Raw genomic sequence first — 17,952 nt, 5'->3', positions numbered from 1 at the left:
AAGGAATCCACTGCAAGAGAAATTAGGAAAACCACCCCATTGACAAGAGCCTCAAGAAAACAACAATTACAACAACAACAACAACAACAACAATAATAACAATGACAACAACAGACATTTGGGAATCAATCTAACAAAAGAGATAAAAGACCTCTACAATGAAAACTACATAACACTAAAGAAAGAAATTGAAGAAGACCGTAGATGGAAAGCTCTGACATACTCTTGTATAGGCAGAATTAATATAGTCAAATGGCCATACTGTTGAAATTGTTATACAGATTTAATGCAATTTCTATTAAAATCCCAATGATGTCAATAAATGGGCTAAGGAACTGAACAGACACTTCTCAGATGAAGATATACAATTGATCAACAAATATATGAAAAAATGTTCAACATCTCTAGTCATTAGAGAAATGCAAATCAAAACTAAGATTTCATCTCAGTCCAGTCAGAATGGTTGCTATCAAGAATCAAGCAATAGTAAGTATTGATGAGGATGTGGGGAAAAAGGCACACTCTTACATTGCTGGTGGGACTGCAAATTGGTACAACCACTGTGGAAAGCAGTATGGAGATACCTCAAAAACCTTGGAATAGAATCATCATTTGACCTAGCTATCCCACTCCTTGGTTTGTACCCAGAGGAATTAAAATCAGCATACTACAGTGACATAATCACCTCAATGTTTGTAGTAGCTTAATACACAAGAGCTAAAGTGTGGAACCAACCTTGATGCCCTTCAACTGATGAACGGATAACAAAAATATGATACATATACATAATAGAATATTACTCTCTAAACAAGAATGAAATTATGGCATTTGCAGGTAAATAGATGGAACTGAGAATATCATTCTTGTGAAATAAGTCAATCCCAAAAAACCAAAAGCCAAGTGTTTTCTCAGATAAGTGGATAATGATGATTCATAGTAAGGCGGGGATTGGGGGTGGGTAGGGAAGAATGAAGGAACTTTTGTTTGTGTAGAGGAGAGTGAGGGGGGCTGTGGGTTGGTAAGGATAGTAGAATGAATAAGACATTATTACCCTATATACATGTATGATTACACTACTGGAGTGACTCTGCACCAGGTACAGCCAGAGGAATAAGAAGTTGTGTTCCTTCCATTCATGTATAATATGTAACTAATTAGAACAAATTTAAAAAATTGAAAAAATAAGACTTGTATACATGGTAGATATGAATACATTTATTACACCAAGAAGTCATTAATAGCACCACAATTACACTGATGTTTTATATTAACCAAGTTGAGCTTTTAAAGAAAGTTCTAGACTATAATAAAACTCTAAAATAACAGTTGTTTAGCCAGAGTTGTATAAACCCTAATTCCTGTAAAACCAGTTGCTCTAACATAGATTAAACTTTGCTTTATACCAGTACATTAATATTTGACCTTAGGAAAAAGCCTTGAATCACTTTTATTGATTATGTAATTATATATGTGACCAATTTAGTTTCATACTTTTTGAAATTTACCCTTCACAAACATTCTGCAGCTTACAGAAACATTCTCCTTTACCATACAAAAGACTTTCTTATCCAGAAACATTTCCTTTTCCCTCTACTTTCTGTTTTAAAGAAATACATTTCCATTTCTAGAACCTCCTTATTTCTCTTTCCTAGCTGTTGACCCCTTTTTGAAATATTATATTCTGGAAGAATCCTATGAAATTTCTGAATTCTGTTAAGTTATTCCATTTTAATAAAATGAAATATTTTATTGCTATTTGTAGTACTCTAATTGAAGTACAGCTGAAGCTTTTGTACCCTTAGAATTGTACCTGTTAGAATTTTAAGTCACTTTAGTAATTTTCTTTTCAGTGAATACTCAGATAAAGCAATCTTAAACTTTTTTTTCCATTTACCAATTTATGAAAACACATGTTTAAATATATTATCCTATGGAATTCAAGAAGTAATGAATACTTTTGATTTTATATTTAGCAGTGAACACTTTAACTTTTTAAATTAATCAGATGTCACATTTAAGATTAATTTTACTGATTTATCAGACAAATGTAGTAAACAGGATTAACCATTTCTTCCTCATTGAAGAAAAATTGTAGGAAAAATGGATATTACATTCTAGGTATTTTGTGGAAATTAATATTTCATTATTTGTCTGACCACCTAGAAAAACTTGAGTTAGTAATGTTAAAGACATCTTTATTTTTATCTGTTTACCTAATTTAAATCGAACTTTTTTTTTTGTTTTTGATACTGGGTATTGAACTCAGGGGCATTCAACCACTGAGCCACACCACATCCCCTGCCCTATTTTATATTTTATTTAGAGACAGAATCTCACTTGAGTTGCTTAGCACCTCGCTATTGCTGAGGCTGGTTTTGAACTTGGGATCCTCCTGTTTCGGCCTCTCAAGCCGCTGGGATTACAGATGGATGCCCTTGTGCCCAGCTTTAACTTTTTAAATCATGTGAACTAAAAGTATTTGGATACATTTTTCTTTTAAATTTTTACTTGTGAATGCTTATTTATCTATATGCTAATTTTGATACCAGGTACATGATACATATACACAAGCACATGTGAAGAGACAACCTAATACACAAGTGCGCAATCATACACAAACAAGAAACAAAGATCTTTTTGTAGGTAGATTTCCACTGTAGTGCTTCATGTGTTTATTAAAGCCTTTATTTGATTGAGAGCTAGCCCTTGAAAAATTTGGCCTCTGAATAAAAACGATGTAAAATCCTCTGTAATAGATAAAATAAGACTTATCAGAAAAATATACTAATTTAGGTGTGCAGGATCAAATGTGAATTCACCATAATACTATGAGCTCAAAAATATAGAATTAAAACCAAAAACAAACCAACCCACAAGAGTCCTAGAAAATAAGCAACTCGGCCATAAATTAATAAAGGAGTATATGTAGAACATCTTTATTAGATGAGAGACTACTTTTGGCTCAGATTAGAGTAAGTTCAGATATTGAAAGAATGAAAGAGAGCTGAAATATTTAGGTAAAAATTCTCAAGGTAAAGAAGTCATGTGGTCTGAATTTAAAGAGGCACCTCCCCCCCCCCCCCACAAATCCTATAAACTGGGCAGGCCTCTGCAATTTACATTTGAACGTAAGCCTGGGTGAGATCTGGAGGAAGGCAAGGTAGTCTACTGTTTGAGTTACACCTCATGCCCAGGGCATTTTAACCATTTTTCTTTTGTGAGATCAGTCTCTTAAAGTATGGTCCTATAATTTATGTTTCCTCTTGAGACCAATTTTATTCCCCAGTTGGTAATCAGGGAAGGTTTGATTCAGAAAAGTATTAGGCATCTCCTTTTTCTCAGCTATGATTAGGACATCCCTTAGTATTACTTTTGAGGATGAGGCTTCTGACTGAACAAAAATAAATAAAAAGAGAAAAGAAATATGGGTGCCTGTACCAAGAAAACTGTTTCTTTGGCTCAGGAGCAGCTCCCCAATCCTGGAGCCTCTAGGGGTCAGCAGTTTTTGCCTTTCCTTCCATGACCTCTGGCTGAGGCCTCACTCAGAATGAAGGATCCTTACTAACTTTTTGATAATTATTTTAATTTAAGGGAGGACATTTGCCAACTAGTTGTGCCTTTAAAATTTATTACATGTTCCCTTTGTCCTTTTGGGTCCTCAAACTCACAGGACCACAATTCTATATTATGCTTCCTCAATTTGAAGTTGGAGTTATTGCAGTGGGCAAAGGTGCAACTTATGTAGTCAAGTGGGAGAAATAAAGAATGTCCACCACTTTTCTGCCCTTTTCAATGCTTTATTCAGTCAATCACTCAATGCAATTTCACTCTATAGGTTCTTAATCAAGAAAATGACAATCCTTAATGCTGGACACTGCAATAGACATAATCAATTCAAAGCAAACAATTCTAAATTAATCCTAAGCACTGCAAACACACTTAATCCTGACAGACTCATTACAGACATTCCCTTTGCATGCTAAGCTCAAGTGCAAGATCTAAAGTCTCAAGACTTAAGCCTTAAGTCCAGCAGATGCACACTTCCTCAGACTGCAGTGATCAGCTCAGGAACTGATGGAGGCTTCTCCGGTGTGGAGCTGACAGCTGGCTGAAGAGAGGGTCATAAGGAGAAATCACGTTCTCACCAGGGTCAAGTTGTGGCTGTGGAGTTTGAGAGTGGTGAGGATGATTCAGAGGATCAGGCAGATGATGAGAAGAATTGGGATGTCTGTCCAGGTCTTCACAGGCTCTCCGGCATGTGAGCATTAGTGTCGGCTTGCTGAATGTCAGTTCATTTGCTCCATCATTTGTGCTGAATTTTGGGGCTTCTGACCGCCTTTTCAGTCCCTATCAAGGTCTTTCCCTTAGATAACATGCATTTTGCCTTGAATGTGTATCTGTGTATCTACTTTCCTAAATAAATCTGTATGTATTTCTAACTGGTAAATTCTGAAATTCTTTTCTATCATGAATACCAAGGACCCCACTGTCCTGAGTCAAGGTCCCCTTCTCTTGGAACTCCTCTGGTGACAATACAAAAATGCCATTCTCTTTAGAAATGAAAGATATATGGAACTAGAATTGTAAGAGCAAAACTTATTACAATGATAGGTGTTATTTGTTAAAAACAGTATACAATTTAGTATCAGTATTTCTCTCTTTGCTCTGATTTAGTGAAAAAAGTCTTCCACTTTTATCCTGCTAACTTTGGGGAAGGATAACTACAATGGATTATGGATCTGTTTTGTGGCACATTATATATGAGATATTTAATGGACCTATATAGTTTCATATTTTATTTATATTAAACCTGAAAAATAACTGTCTTCATTCTTGCACTACATATGAGGAAACAGATTGAAAAATTTTAAGTAAATCATTTAAAGTCAGAGAGGTAATTACTTAATTAAGTATAATTTTTCAAAACCTTTTGTCAGTCAGACCCTAAAGCCTGTGAGGCTTCATTACACAGAATATGCAGATTTTTACCTTTAAACAACTGAATTGTTATAATCTTACTCTTGATTGCTTAAATGATAGTATTTTTAAGATTCCCTTTATAGAAAAGATAGTCTATACATTACATATTTCTAGATAATATTCATATTCTACACATTTTGGACTTAAAGTTGCAGACTTTGGATAGAAAAATATAATATATTATGAAAATATAACACAAAATACTGTTTCCAAGCTACATTTAGGGATCTTTCATTATATTTGGAAACATTTTTAGAGAGCAGTTTCAAGCATACAAATAAACTCATGTATTGACAAAGACTTACATAGGTTATTTATATTATGTCAGTCAGAAGCTGCACATACTTCTTGAAAGGACAAGTTGTAGAAAAATCTGGAAGCCAGAATACTGTCTTCAAAAGAAATGTTCTAGACAACAAGCATTCCTGAAGTTAATTTCTCATGCATTTTGCATTCATGATAAATTACTCATTGTTATTCAGGTCTTAGAAAGATTTATGATTCAAAGATGATCACTTTAGAGGTAAGATTTGAAAGTTGTCCAGATGTGCTTTTTTTTAAAAAAAAATTTATTTTTTAGTTTTTTTCCGGTGGACACAACATCTTTATTTTATTTTTATGTGGTGCTGAGGATCAAACTCAGCGTCCTGTGCATTCCAGGTGAGCACGCTACTGCTTAAGCTACATCCCCAGCCCCAGATGTGCTTTTTAAAGGAACATCCATTTACTTTTGAAAAATAACCTTACTAGAAAATGGATATGTTTAGAAGTAATGGCAAGCCAAATGACCTCACAGCTTTGGCTTATTAATCGGGAATATCCAGAAATATTAACTGCTGGGATCTTAAAATGTATAGAATAAGCATTAGAAAAATTCATTTTTTAAAAAAATATTTTATATTTTACTTATAATTGGACACAATTCCTTTATTTATTTATTTTTATGTGGTGCTGAGGATCAAACCCAGGACCTTTCACATTCTAGGCAAGTGCTCTACTGCTGACCCACAACCCCAGCCCCTCATCATGTTTTTAATATCAGTGGAGAGCTAAATTTGGTTAGTTTCATTTTTTATATAGCTGTTTGACAGAGCTGTCTTGACATACCAGTTTCAAAATGGCTACCTCAAAATGTCAGAAATGAGGGGCAGAAGAGATATATTTGAGAATAGTCTAGAGGCAAAATTAATGAGACTTACAAATGAACTGGATGTCATCTGTGGCAGAAAAGAAGGGAGGAGAATAATTAAAGGTTTTATTCTGGTTTCTAGTTTAGGTGAGTAGATGATCTTGAAGAGTGAGCTTTGTTACTGGCGGTGGTTCTGGGGAATCTAGGGAATCATTTTGTGCCTGTCTGCTCTTGTGTTCTCACAAGAGAAAATTTCAAGCAACATATGAGCCACAGTGGACTACAGCAAAGGATCAGAGGAGAAAGGGAAGGCACCCTCAAGGGAGAGACATGGCACCCCTTTATTCTCCAGTATGATTGGGGATCTTAGGGAATTATCTAGAGAGTCTTGCTTAGGTACTGCCTCTGAACTTCTAACTGATAATAGGATTGCGTCAGATTTTTTAGCCATAGGTACCCAGTGAGCCCACTTTGGGGTGATTTAAATATTATCATGAGATTAAAATTATATAACAAAGATCTAAAGGCAACTCTCAGTCTTCTTGGCTCACAGTGACTCTTTCTAATTGAAGTTGTTTTTTGTTTTTTTTAAAACAGATTTTGTGGTCAGTGGATTTGCTTTTAATTATTCAGTTTTCCTGGCCTCAGAATCTCTGGTCTGTGTGAAGGTCACTGAAGTCTTCCTTCAGCAAAATGTATATTCTTATCAACAGGGAGGAGTCTTCACTTTTTTATCCCCGAGAGAATACCATAAGAATAACAGGTTGTTCGTCAGGGAATGTAGCATCTTACTTCATGTTTCTACCATTCATGTCTGTCTGCTACCTATTAGATTTGAAGGTAAGGATAAAATTTATTCAGTTTTTACAGATTGGTTTTGAGTTCAATGTGGAACATTAAAATGGAACTATTTTTCTTTCATTAGAAATAGTCTTAAACTGTGAGAGATGTTTTATAGTTAGAGATGCAGGTTTGAGAGACATCAGCATAAAGCAATGAGAAGGGCTATGAGAAGGGCTGAAATTATTTTAGGGGAAAATGTTTGAGAGGTAGGTTAAAAGCAGACATTAGAAAATCACTAATGTTTAAGCAGTAGATCCAGGAAGGGAAAGCACAGCTAAAGAATCTGCAGAAAAGTGACCAGAATTATCTAAGGAGCGCAAAGACAGAATAGTATAGACTAAGGAGTAGAGATTGTCCAAGAGGGAGCTGTTTGTGGTGCTGTCAGTGGAACAGGGAGGTCCGGTAAGGTAATAACCAAAACCTGTGCACTGAATTTGTTTAATCTGAGAGTCACAAATCTCTATGAGGGTGATTTTAATAACATTGGGACAGAAGTCTTTATAGTTTTGAAGACTGAGTAGACGTAGGGAAGGGGGCAACAGTGTTTGAATTTTTCTTTCGGGCAATTTGGGGAGGAGAGAAGAGATTGAACTAAAAATTAGATTATTCTGGTGAAGAGAGGGCATTTTTAGGGTGTAAGATTTGAGCTTCTTTGTAGTTTGAAAGGGAGAACTATAAATAGAGAGTTCACCCACCCAACACAATCATACAGTTTCCTGTCATGTTTCTCTGACTTTACAAATGCTATTTATTCTGCTTAGAAGGCTTTTTCCTCTTAAGTCCACCTGAGTAAGTCTTTTCAACAAAGGCATGTTAACTGTCAAAAGAAAATAGTAATTTTAGCTTAGTGCCAGTTTCTATTCTTAGAAATGTTTCAAAATATTTTCTATGACTTTTTTTTTTTAGTAGGTTACTCAGGCAAATTACATTTAAAATATATTTAATGCAGACTGCCAGAGTGAGGAGCTTGGCAAATTCACTTATCACAAATTAGTGATGAAAGTGGATAAGATTGTCAAAAACAGCCACTTAAGGACGTTGGAAAGTTACCAAAATCAGACAATAGATTAAGAGGCAATTTATTGAGGAAAACTACTGAACCTTATAGAGGTTCATCACAGTGGAGTCTGATGTTGTAGCCTGTGAGGCTGCTTCCATTCTGCAGTGCCCACCTATGACTTGTTGTCATGGTGGCTGTATGTATGTATGTATATATGTATGGTGCTGGGGATTGAACCCAGGGCCTTAGTGTATGCCTGGCAAGCACTCTACCAACTGAGCAATAGGGTGGGGCAAACTGTGAAAACCAGTAGCTTTGCTTTTGCTACTGGATGGGGCTCACTTGATTTGGAGCAGAGTGATTTCTGGAGCATTATTAGAAACAGTGATTTTTGTAGCAAGGGAATGAGAGAGCCAGGGTTGTGGGTTACAGGGGATTATAATTCTTGTTGGGAAAGCCATAGATTGGCCAGGATTTTAAAAGGAGATCTGAAGAATGAGTGGATCTTCATAAACTCTTCCACATATCTGGTGTTTTGGAAAGCTGTCTGAAAGTGCAAGACCGCACACACTAAGGAGAGAGCAGAGAGGGCCCCAATTAGTCATATCTTCATGATGGACATGAGGCCTTGCACATAAACAGTGGAGATATATTTCCAGAATTCTACCTCCTAAATGGTTTTGCTGCTTTTTTATTGAATAAAGAAAAACTTGATTGGTTTTCAATCTTCCATTGTCATCAAGTGGTAGCTCTTGGGCTCCAAATGTAGAAATCTAGAATCCAACCTCAGCCTGGCCCTGTCATTTCTGTTGTCAGTTATTCTGATACCTCCAAACTGGTTTCCTGCCTTTCTCCCTTGACTCTTTCCCACACCAACCATCCATCCTTTTGAAATTTGTCAGATGATATTACTTCTCATGTCATTTAACCAAAGTTTTTTTTTTTAACCTTGATTCACAAAGATATACACACTCTTGCCTTTAATTTTAATTTTTACCTTTCTCACCTCATTTCCTCCTGCTCATTCTTTTGCTGTTCTGTAGACCCACCAGGTGCACTCTTGTGTCTGGGTTGTTGCACATGCTGTTCCTGTTGCCTTGCTCTCTTGTCTTTGCAGGTAGCTGCATGATTTCCCCTTCCCAGTCTTTTCTTGATTGCTATCTTCTCAGTGATTTTTTGCCTTTTAGTAATTACTAGGAATAATACTAAATAAATGAGCAAATAATGATTAATGAATAATAAGCAACGAATAGTTTTCATAATGTTTCAGTATTATTCAATTCTGCAGAAGACTAAAAAACAGATAATATTTCTAGAGTTTATTTGAAAATATGAATAACATATCTTATACAGTCCAAATATGAGCCACTCATCAAATTTCTGTTTTTCACTATTTTTTTCATTTCTGTTCTTGACATTTTCTCACTATTTGAGATGTCACTTTTTCTTTTGAAAGATCTATTAGCCATCGCCTGTGTAAAAAAAGCTACAAAAATCACAGAGTAGGAAGTAATAGTTTCTTTTCTTTTATGGATAGGCGTTCATACATTTTCAATACACTTTATTATTAGTTCTGTAATTGACATTTCTGTCAGCGCAAACATCAAAAGTTAGAACTGGAGGTGGCATAGAAATGTTTTCCTGCTGGGGGGAATTGGAGTATTCTTTTATTAAATTATTTTCTTCAATTTGCCTGTCAAAGCAAGTGGAAGTTCAAGTCATTCTAAATTGTCTTACCTTAGCCTATAATTTAGCTAAAAAGGGAACACAGATTTGAAATGATGAAAATTGCTCTTAATTTTCTGGAAAAGATCTAAAGTAAAATGAATTAAGGTATCTTTGCATATTTTTCAAATACTGTTCAAAAAATAAAGTGGGTTAAAGGGTATTAATTTGTATGGTAGGAATCTTAGCAGAAAGTTAAGTCCATTAGTGCAACATTATAGGGATTATTTTAAAATTAGCCTGTCACTGTTAGACAGTCCCACATGTTCTAAATTACCGTCCTGTTGAAACTCGAGTACACTTGGTATTTTTTCATTTGAATTTTAAGCTGTTATTTTGTTTGTTGACCTCATACTTGCATCTAGTTACTCATAACAAGGATAGGAAGCTATAGGAAGCTCTTTGAGAGCAACAAATGGAAAAGACAGTATGCTTTCCTTTAAGACACAAGCCCACATAATTGTAAAAGTCCAGATTCATAGTTCCATTATGTGAGCTTAACACTTGACTATACCTTTTAGGTGTGTCATAATCTACATTTTTCTTGTTGTTGTTTTGTATTTGGACTGGTAAAAGGAATTCTTAACCAAACTTTTCCTTGGGCTCAAGTGACTCAGTTGACGAGTACCACTTTTCATAGCCAGAGAGCAAAATACTCTAAAACTCACAGATTTATTTTCTTGTAATTTTTAAATCCAAAATCCCTTTAAAGAGAAGGTAGTCATGAGTGGCTTTTGGAACAGAAACAGGTTTGTAAATTACAATTATTCAAATAAAAAACAAGATAAAAGATGTAAAAAAGAAATGAATCTTTTTTTTTTTTTTTTAAGAAAAGGTAATCATCTAGCACTTAGGTGTGCAGGCACTTGCTAAAGAAGTGCTTCTCACACTGTAAATGCAACAAATGGAAAAGACAGTATGCTTTCCTTTAAGACACAAGCCCACATAATTGTAAAAGTCCAGGTTCATAGTACCATGAGATTTTATGAAGAACCAGTAAAAAAAAAAAAAAAATGAAGCCCTAATTTTTAGATCTGACCAGGGTTCTGGTCTCTTCGGAGGTGTGGAGTCCTTTTCATATCCATTGTGATTTTGGCAGAATTAATTTCCTTACAGTTTAGGGCTTATAGTGGTTTGCTTCTTCAAGGCTAGCAGGAGATCTCAGGGGAAAATAGAAAAAACCGCATTTTGACATTTGTGAAAACAAGAATGTATTTTAATCAGTTCCCACAGCAATATTTTTGTGCCTGGTGAGTTTTTATCATGCATGTCTTTTTAGTTGTGGAAAATGCACTGGAATCTAGTGTTTTATTTGTTGTAAGGTTTTGGTGGGTTGACATCTGATTCAGATACAAGCAGAATCTGAAGAATGGCTGTGAGGCAGTGTGATGCTGCAGAGGAGGCTGACAGCAGGTGGCAGAGGGCCCCTTGGAGACACTGAACAGTGTGGGATCCATTGTGTGGATCCTTGAAGGTTGATCAAGGGGTTGGAGCTGGGCATGGTGAGCAAAGGCTGGAGTTAGAAGACTGAACTGGGAGTAAGTAAGTGCAGTTAAGAACTGAAGAAGCTGTGGGGGATAAGTCCATTTTGAGGAGACAGAGCCTGGATTAGGGCATTGCCTTTGGAAATAGAAAATGGCTGATTTAGGGGAATAACTGATAGGAAAAGGTGTCCAAGTCACACCTGTCTTTAATTGCCACATTCAAAGGCTCAGTGTTGGGTTAGCTTGCCCTAGATGAGAGCATTTTTTGTGTATGAATTAATTTAATTCATTCAGCAAACATTGGTGTACCTACTGTATTTTGATCCTGACTATGTTGGATTTTGAAAGATGACAAAACATTCCTTCCAGGGTGTTTACATTTAGGAAGGAATAAACATTTTAAACCACTTTAGAAGTTAAGAAACACTAGGAAACGTCACAGTGTCCATTGCATTTGACCCAAATCTCAAGTGTCCAATATGTGATTTAGATTCCAAATGCTGTGAGATCAATGAGGAGTACCACTTGGGCTCTTGACTGCTTTACCTACAGTTAACCTCAGGTGTTTCAAAAAACGACTGGTTTAACCACTGGATGTCTGAGAGTGAACCCAGGTGTTTAATATTAATTCCCTCCCCTGAACTGTTTTTTAAAAAGTTAAAAATACAAAATAGCAAGGTTAAACTCAAAGAGTGAAAATCTACAACATTCAAATAAAGTACATTAGATTTCTGTGTTGTATGTCTTTTATCAGTAAAAATTCTTAACATAATTTTAAGGACTAATTGACCTTTCAGTTTGACAAAGCATGTTTTATTTTTAAATTTTTGTTTTGGTCCAAACTTGTGCTTTATTTTTTTTGAAAAAAAAATATATTTTGGTCACTATTTACACAGTTTTTTTTTTTTTTTTAAATCCTGAGCCACTTGGTGGTTCAAATCACCATCACTCTTCTCTTAGAATTCTTTACCCATCTTTTTGCCCTTAGAATGGTTTGAATACACTGAGGACTTTGGAAAAATCAATATTTCTGGTGAACTTGAGAGACTATGAGCAGAGGCCATGCTAGCAGGATCAGGCAGGTAAACCCAGTAGGAGAGCAGAAGTGTTACCCTCTCTCAGTCCAGTGCTTAGCTGTCTGCTCGACTCAGAAGTCATCCTGAGTCACCACAAGCTCAAGGATCATGCAAGTTAAGCAGAGGGAGATAGGACTGTCCACAGGATTGTGTGAATCATGGTAGGGGTGACAGAATATAGCATTCATGGACTAACCACCTAGCCAATTGCTTTTCAAAATGGTTTATGTTATAAAAAACAAATATATAGGTTATTTTATTTTTTTAACTAACAAATATTGAAGTCACAAAAATATTAGCTTTTCTAGTTTAAAGTAAAAGCAACTACATATGATAATGTAGAGAAGATAGCCAAGTTGTACCAGTATATTTAAAACTTATTAAAACTCTAAATTAAATTTAGAGTTACCTCATTTCATAGAAATATATGTCAATATACTACTCAACAGAAATCTGGGATACAGAATATTTAAACATATGCTCTCTTGGATCAATAGCAAAAATATCTTTACTTTTCTATTCTACCCATGTCAAAATTTTAAGTAAAGATAAGGTAAAATTTTCATAAAAATCATAAACTCCACGAAACCAATTAAAGATATATTCAAACAATTCTCAAATACATTTTGACTTTAAGATCAGGCAGTTGACATGAAAGAACATTATAATGAGTACCACTGAATTAGTAGTAAAACTTTATTTATATGTTGATGGATCTCTATTTTATTTTACTAAAACTTTTGATGTCAACTTTGAATTGTGGGAATATTTTACATCTCACATAAAGGAAGCACTGGTATTTAGAAACTTAAAAAAAATTGTTAGAACCGTTAAGACTGAGGTGAAAGAATTTGTACAGCCTTCCACAATTTGAAAGAGATGGTGATGGATACTGGTCTCCTGGTGGTATTGATCTTCAGACCTGGTTTGATGCAATGGTTCATAAGGAGTTGTTGCAGAATATCTTGGCTGTCTTTGTTCCTAGCAGCAAGGTGAAGGGGATCTAGAGGACTCTATTAAGCACTGATTTCTACATCATGCTGAAGTAGGAAAGAAGCCACTCAGGTGTTGTTCCACTTATAGGCACTGTCACAGGCTGTCCAGCTTTCTACAAAAAAAAATGTTACTGCGTGAACATTGCCCTGTGTGCCACCAGCTCTTTGATAGTACCTAAGTATCCAGTGTAAGCTGCTCGATGAAGAGGGGTGCTCAGCTTCATCCTGAGTGTTCACATGAATGGCCTTCTCAGAAAGTAGTCTCCACTTTGTAGTAAGCTGATTTGTTTCTGCAGCCCAAACAAGCAGTTTGCTTAGATCTTTTCTCCTTTTCCTTGAAATTGATACCATCTTCATTTTTCCCCCCTTCTTCTCATCTTTGTGAGAATTGCTTACCAGAGACTTTGAGTACCAGTGGTAATAATGTGTCCATGTGTTTCAGCCAATTCAAACTGGTTAAAGTGTTTAGAAAAGTCCAAGGAATTCTCTGGTCTGGAATTCTCTGATCATTTATTGCCTTTATTTTCATTTTTACTACTATTCTAAATAAAAGCATTTCAAATGCTAGAGTATTTCTAGAGATGAATTTTGTATGCTTTATTTTTTCATCAAGATCTTACAGAGAAAGATTATCACTCAAATCTTGCTTCTGAGGTTGTCCTCTTGGTTGCTCAGGACTTGACAAAGAATATTTCTGGGTTTCTGTTCTAGAGACTAAAAGGCTCAGGGGTCACTCCAGTTGAACTGGGCTGACTGGGCTGTGCAAAATAACCACACAAGAGACACAAATACCTTTTTCTTTGGGGTCGATGCTCCTCTGACCTTAAAGGTCTGCAGGAAGAGAGACAGGGATAGCATGTGCTGACCCCTTTTATTGAGGAGAAGCTATTCAAATGAGGCAGGGGGTCAGGTTTCAGGGGGCTGAGTCTATCTTCATGATGTCCACTGTCAGCAGGTTGACTGACACCAGGGTAGGCCACACCCAAGGGCACAGTAAGAGAAGGGGACACACATAAAACACTTTCATGGAAGATTCTATCCTATACAGGGCAAGGGGTAATATTATAAAGGAACAGGTGAGCGTAGCTTTACCCTTGGGGCTGTAGCAAGACACACCCATGCACGAGACACTGACCCTCGGACCCAAGAAGGGTGGGGAAAGCTCTGCCACATTTCTGTGACTGAGCGCCTCAGCACCTAGCCAAGGAGTGTGACTCAGTCACATGCAAGGTTGGTTTCCCATAGAATATATTTTAATCAATTCCTGTAGCAGTATTTTTGTCCCTGGAGAGTTATTATCCTATGTTTTTAGCAAGTGGAAAATTCACTGGAATCTAATATTTTATTTCTTTTAAGAGATAAAAATCTTGAATTTGATGAAATCAAAACTGATTCTAATATGTTTACTGTGTACAAATGATTTATATTCAAATTGTAAAATACATAGTCCCATATTTTCCAGTGCTATAAGCATACTCTCTGTTTTAATGAAATTAATTGCTCCTTTGGAAAATGTATGGGTACTTGAAAAGATGTTTTTCATCTTTATTATTTTTGAAGCAAATATTTATGAGTAATTACTGTGAAAGGGCTTTGAGATTGGCAAACTATGGCTCCTGAGCTAAGAATGGTTTGTGCATTTGGAGGTTGAAATAACAAGAACAACCACAGAATGCCCTCAAGAAAATAGAGAGGGAGGGAAGGAGGGAGAAAGGGAGGGAGGAAGGAAGGAAGTAACAAATGAAAAAGGCAGGCAGGTAGGCAGCTGGCCAAATCCCAGCAACTCAGGAGGCTGGGGCAGAAGGACCACAAGTTTGAGTCTAGCCTCGGTAACTTAGGGAGAACCTGTTGTAAAATTTGAAAAATAAGAAGGGCTGGGACTTTAGTTCAATGGTAGAGTACCCCTGAGTTCAGTCCCCAGTACTAACATACAAGAACAAAAACAAAAAAGAATAAAAAAAATTGATATAACCAAAAACATTTACTGTTTGTCTCTTTACAGAAAAAGTTGACTGAGCCCAATAGTTGCAGCACATTTTCAGCACAGCTTTAGTTATGTTTTATATAATTCTGAATCGTTTGTAAGGTGTACTGTTATCACTATGCTTTCTTTTGTATACATAATATGGAACCACTTTATAATTGATGTTATTTCTGATTATATTTTGTTACATAATCTTTGCATTAGTGCTCCAAAATGAATTGTTCTTATAAAACTTTTTACTGTGGATAGCATGTTAAAGTTTTAGTGTATTTCTTGTATAAAGTATTAAAAAATAAATTTTTTTTTCATTTTGAACCAATTTTAAGTGCAACACTCAAATTTTCATTTAACTTTGTTCTCAATAAAAATGTATTTGGAAGGAAATATGAGAAATAGCAAGAGAAAAAGTGTGCTGAGGTTGGTGTTGCATCATGTAGGTGTGGTTGCTAGTGCTCATTTTTCCTGTTTATTTAAGGGGAACTAAGTAATTTGTTAATATTCATGACTACAAAAGTATTGTAAGCAGTTTGGTAAGGTTCAAATGTATAGTTCAACCTTTCATAAATGGGTAATTTGATTAAAAAGACAGTTTAAGACCACAAAATATTTTTTATATTGTTTGTAAGCTGTTTCACAGAGGATTGGTAATCAGTGTTATTAATAAATACTGTGTAAAATCTTTGATAAATAAATCAGTTACGAAGGCAGTTTTATCCAAATATTTAAAAAATGCAGACACTTTTTATGAAGTCTAAGTTTTAAGTTTATAGCAAGTTTAAGATTGTGAATGAATGGATGAATTGTGACCTTTTGTACCTGTAGCCTTTAAAAAAAGAAATAAGGAATTTTTAAATGCCCTATCTATTTATTGAACTTTTGAAGGTTTGGTTTTTCTTCTTGGTGTTCTTTTTTTTTCTTTTTGGTGTTTTTATGTTCATACTGGTGAACATTCAGTTCATTTAGTACTTTGTAGATATATTATTTACATTTTCTGAAATGATGACAAGACACTATTAATGTAAAGAGACATTGTCAAGAATTAAGTGAATGTATTTCTCTTTCTATATTTCTTTCTAATTTGCTCAGAATATTTCATTTCAGAAGTTAGTTAGGAAATTAACTTCATATTAACCAGTATCCAATAGAAAGATATCCCTGCTTCTTTCTTAATTAGTGCTATTTTTATGTCAGATAATTTGCATGCAGCTGTCCACCATTTTCTAACTTAAATCTGATAAATGCCTCCCTTCCCAACCCCTAAGTTCTTCTTTATGCCAATTAATGTAGCTTCTCTGCTTTAATATGCTTCTTTTCTTTGTTTTAATATCTGAAACTGTTTCTTAAAAGAGATTAAAATTAACTTATAATTTATTTTAGAGACATTGTCACACTGCTGGCTTTGTGATTTCCTTATCAACACTTTGTGTAAACATTATAGAACAGGATGGAGGGATAAGAGAAAATATGAGAAATAGGAGGCAGGCTAAATTTAACATTTGGATATAGCGAATGTTATAGTTATTTGATATCGTATAAGGACTTGGGCTAAATCAAATTTGGATGGAGAAAATCTGATCACATGTTTCTGTTGACAGTATTCAGAGGTAACATTATGTCAAAGATTTTTACTGGAAACCTCTGAAATTTGAACTTAACTGAGATTTTTAATTAAAGTAAAATCTCTTTCTTCTAGTTAATTAATAGAATAAATGGGAATTAGGGGAAAATCTTTTATTTCTAAAGTTTAAGTTAAAATAAAATTTTATTCTTGTAATTTTTTTTCAAAGTAAAATAATTATCTCATGACCTGAGGATCTTTGTTAAATTTTATTTTAAAAAAATTTTTATTTGTTGTTGATGGACCTTTATTTATTTATTACATGCAGTGCTGAGAATTGAACCCAGTGCCTCACACATGATAGACACGTGCTATACCACTGAGCTACAACCTCAGCGTGGATCTTTGTTTTATTTTGTTTAAATGAAGTGTGTTCAAATGGACAGAAATCTCACGTATCTACCTATAAAATATTCATAAATATTCATATCTAAAGAAAGTTACGTGCTGGTACCTATTTGAACATTGGAAGACTAAATCTAATCCTGTAAATGTCTTTCTTTGATAGGGTAGCTGAATTTTGAGCTTGAACAGTTATTGCAGCTGGCTAATGGTTGTGTAGTTTTAAAAGAAATATGACCTTATTTAATTTAATTTTTTTTTTAGTTGTGGGTGGTCACAATATATTTTGTTTACTTGTTTTTATGTGGTGCTGAGGACTGAACCCAATTCCTCACGTCTGTGAAGCAAGTGCTCGGCCACGGAGCCACAACCCCGGTCCATGCTTTTATTTTTATTTTTTCCTACTTAGTTTTTGATGTGCAGTTTTATTTTCCTGAGCAGTTTAGTAAGTATTTGAAAAGCTTGGTTAGATCCAGTATCCAGAAAAAATGGGATGCAAGAATATGTTTTCACAATGGTCGTAGTTGTATGTTGTTACATGTTGTCAACCATATTTTAAATCATTTGTCTAATGGCAAGAAAGAAGGAATTAGTAAGAAGCAAGCTAGATTTCTTAAAATAGTTTCTGACAAATGGTGAAGCAAGTGTAATAGAAAAATCTATTGGTGAGTTTTCTCTGAGATAGATTTGTAATAGCAAGTTCTATTTTCCTCTGGCATTATTGTTGATGTTTGTCATTTTAAGTTTTCCAAGTACAAGAATCAACTAAAGTGGAT

The 17,952-nt window shown here is 35.0% G+C and overlaps 1 protein-coding gene and 1 pseudogene across 5 annotated transcripts in view; one reads left to right on the top strand and one right to left on the bottom strand.

Annotated features, from left to right (window-relative positions):
* The window catches only part of Rabgap1l (RAB GTPase activating protein 1 like), a 628,203-nt gene that overhangs the window by 139,013 nt on the left and 471,238 nt on the right, over positions 1-17,952 (top strand). The window lies entirely within an intron of this gene.
* Positions 4,060-17,557, bottom strand: LOC113182520 (ankyrin repeat domain-containing protein 49 pseudogene; annotated as a pseudogene).

Source organism: Urocitellus parryii, chromosome 9 (genome assembly GCF_045843805.1).
Source record: "Urocitellus parryii isolate mUroPar1 chromosome 9, mUroPar1.hap1, whole genome shotgun sequence".
Taxonomy (NCBI): Eukaryota; Metazoa; Chordata; class Mammalia; order Rodentia; family Sciuridae; genus Urocitellus; species Urocitellus parryii.
This window is presented reverse-complemented; position numbering and strand designations above follow the sequence as displayed.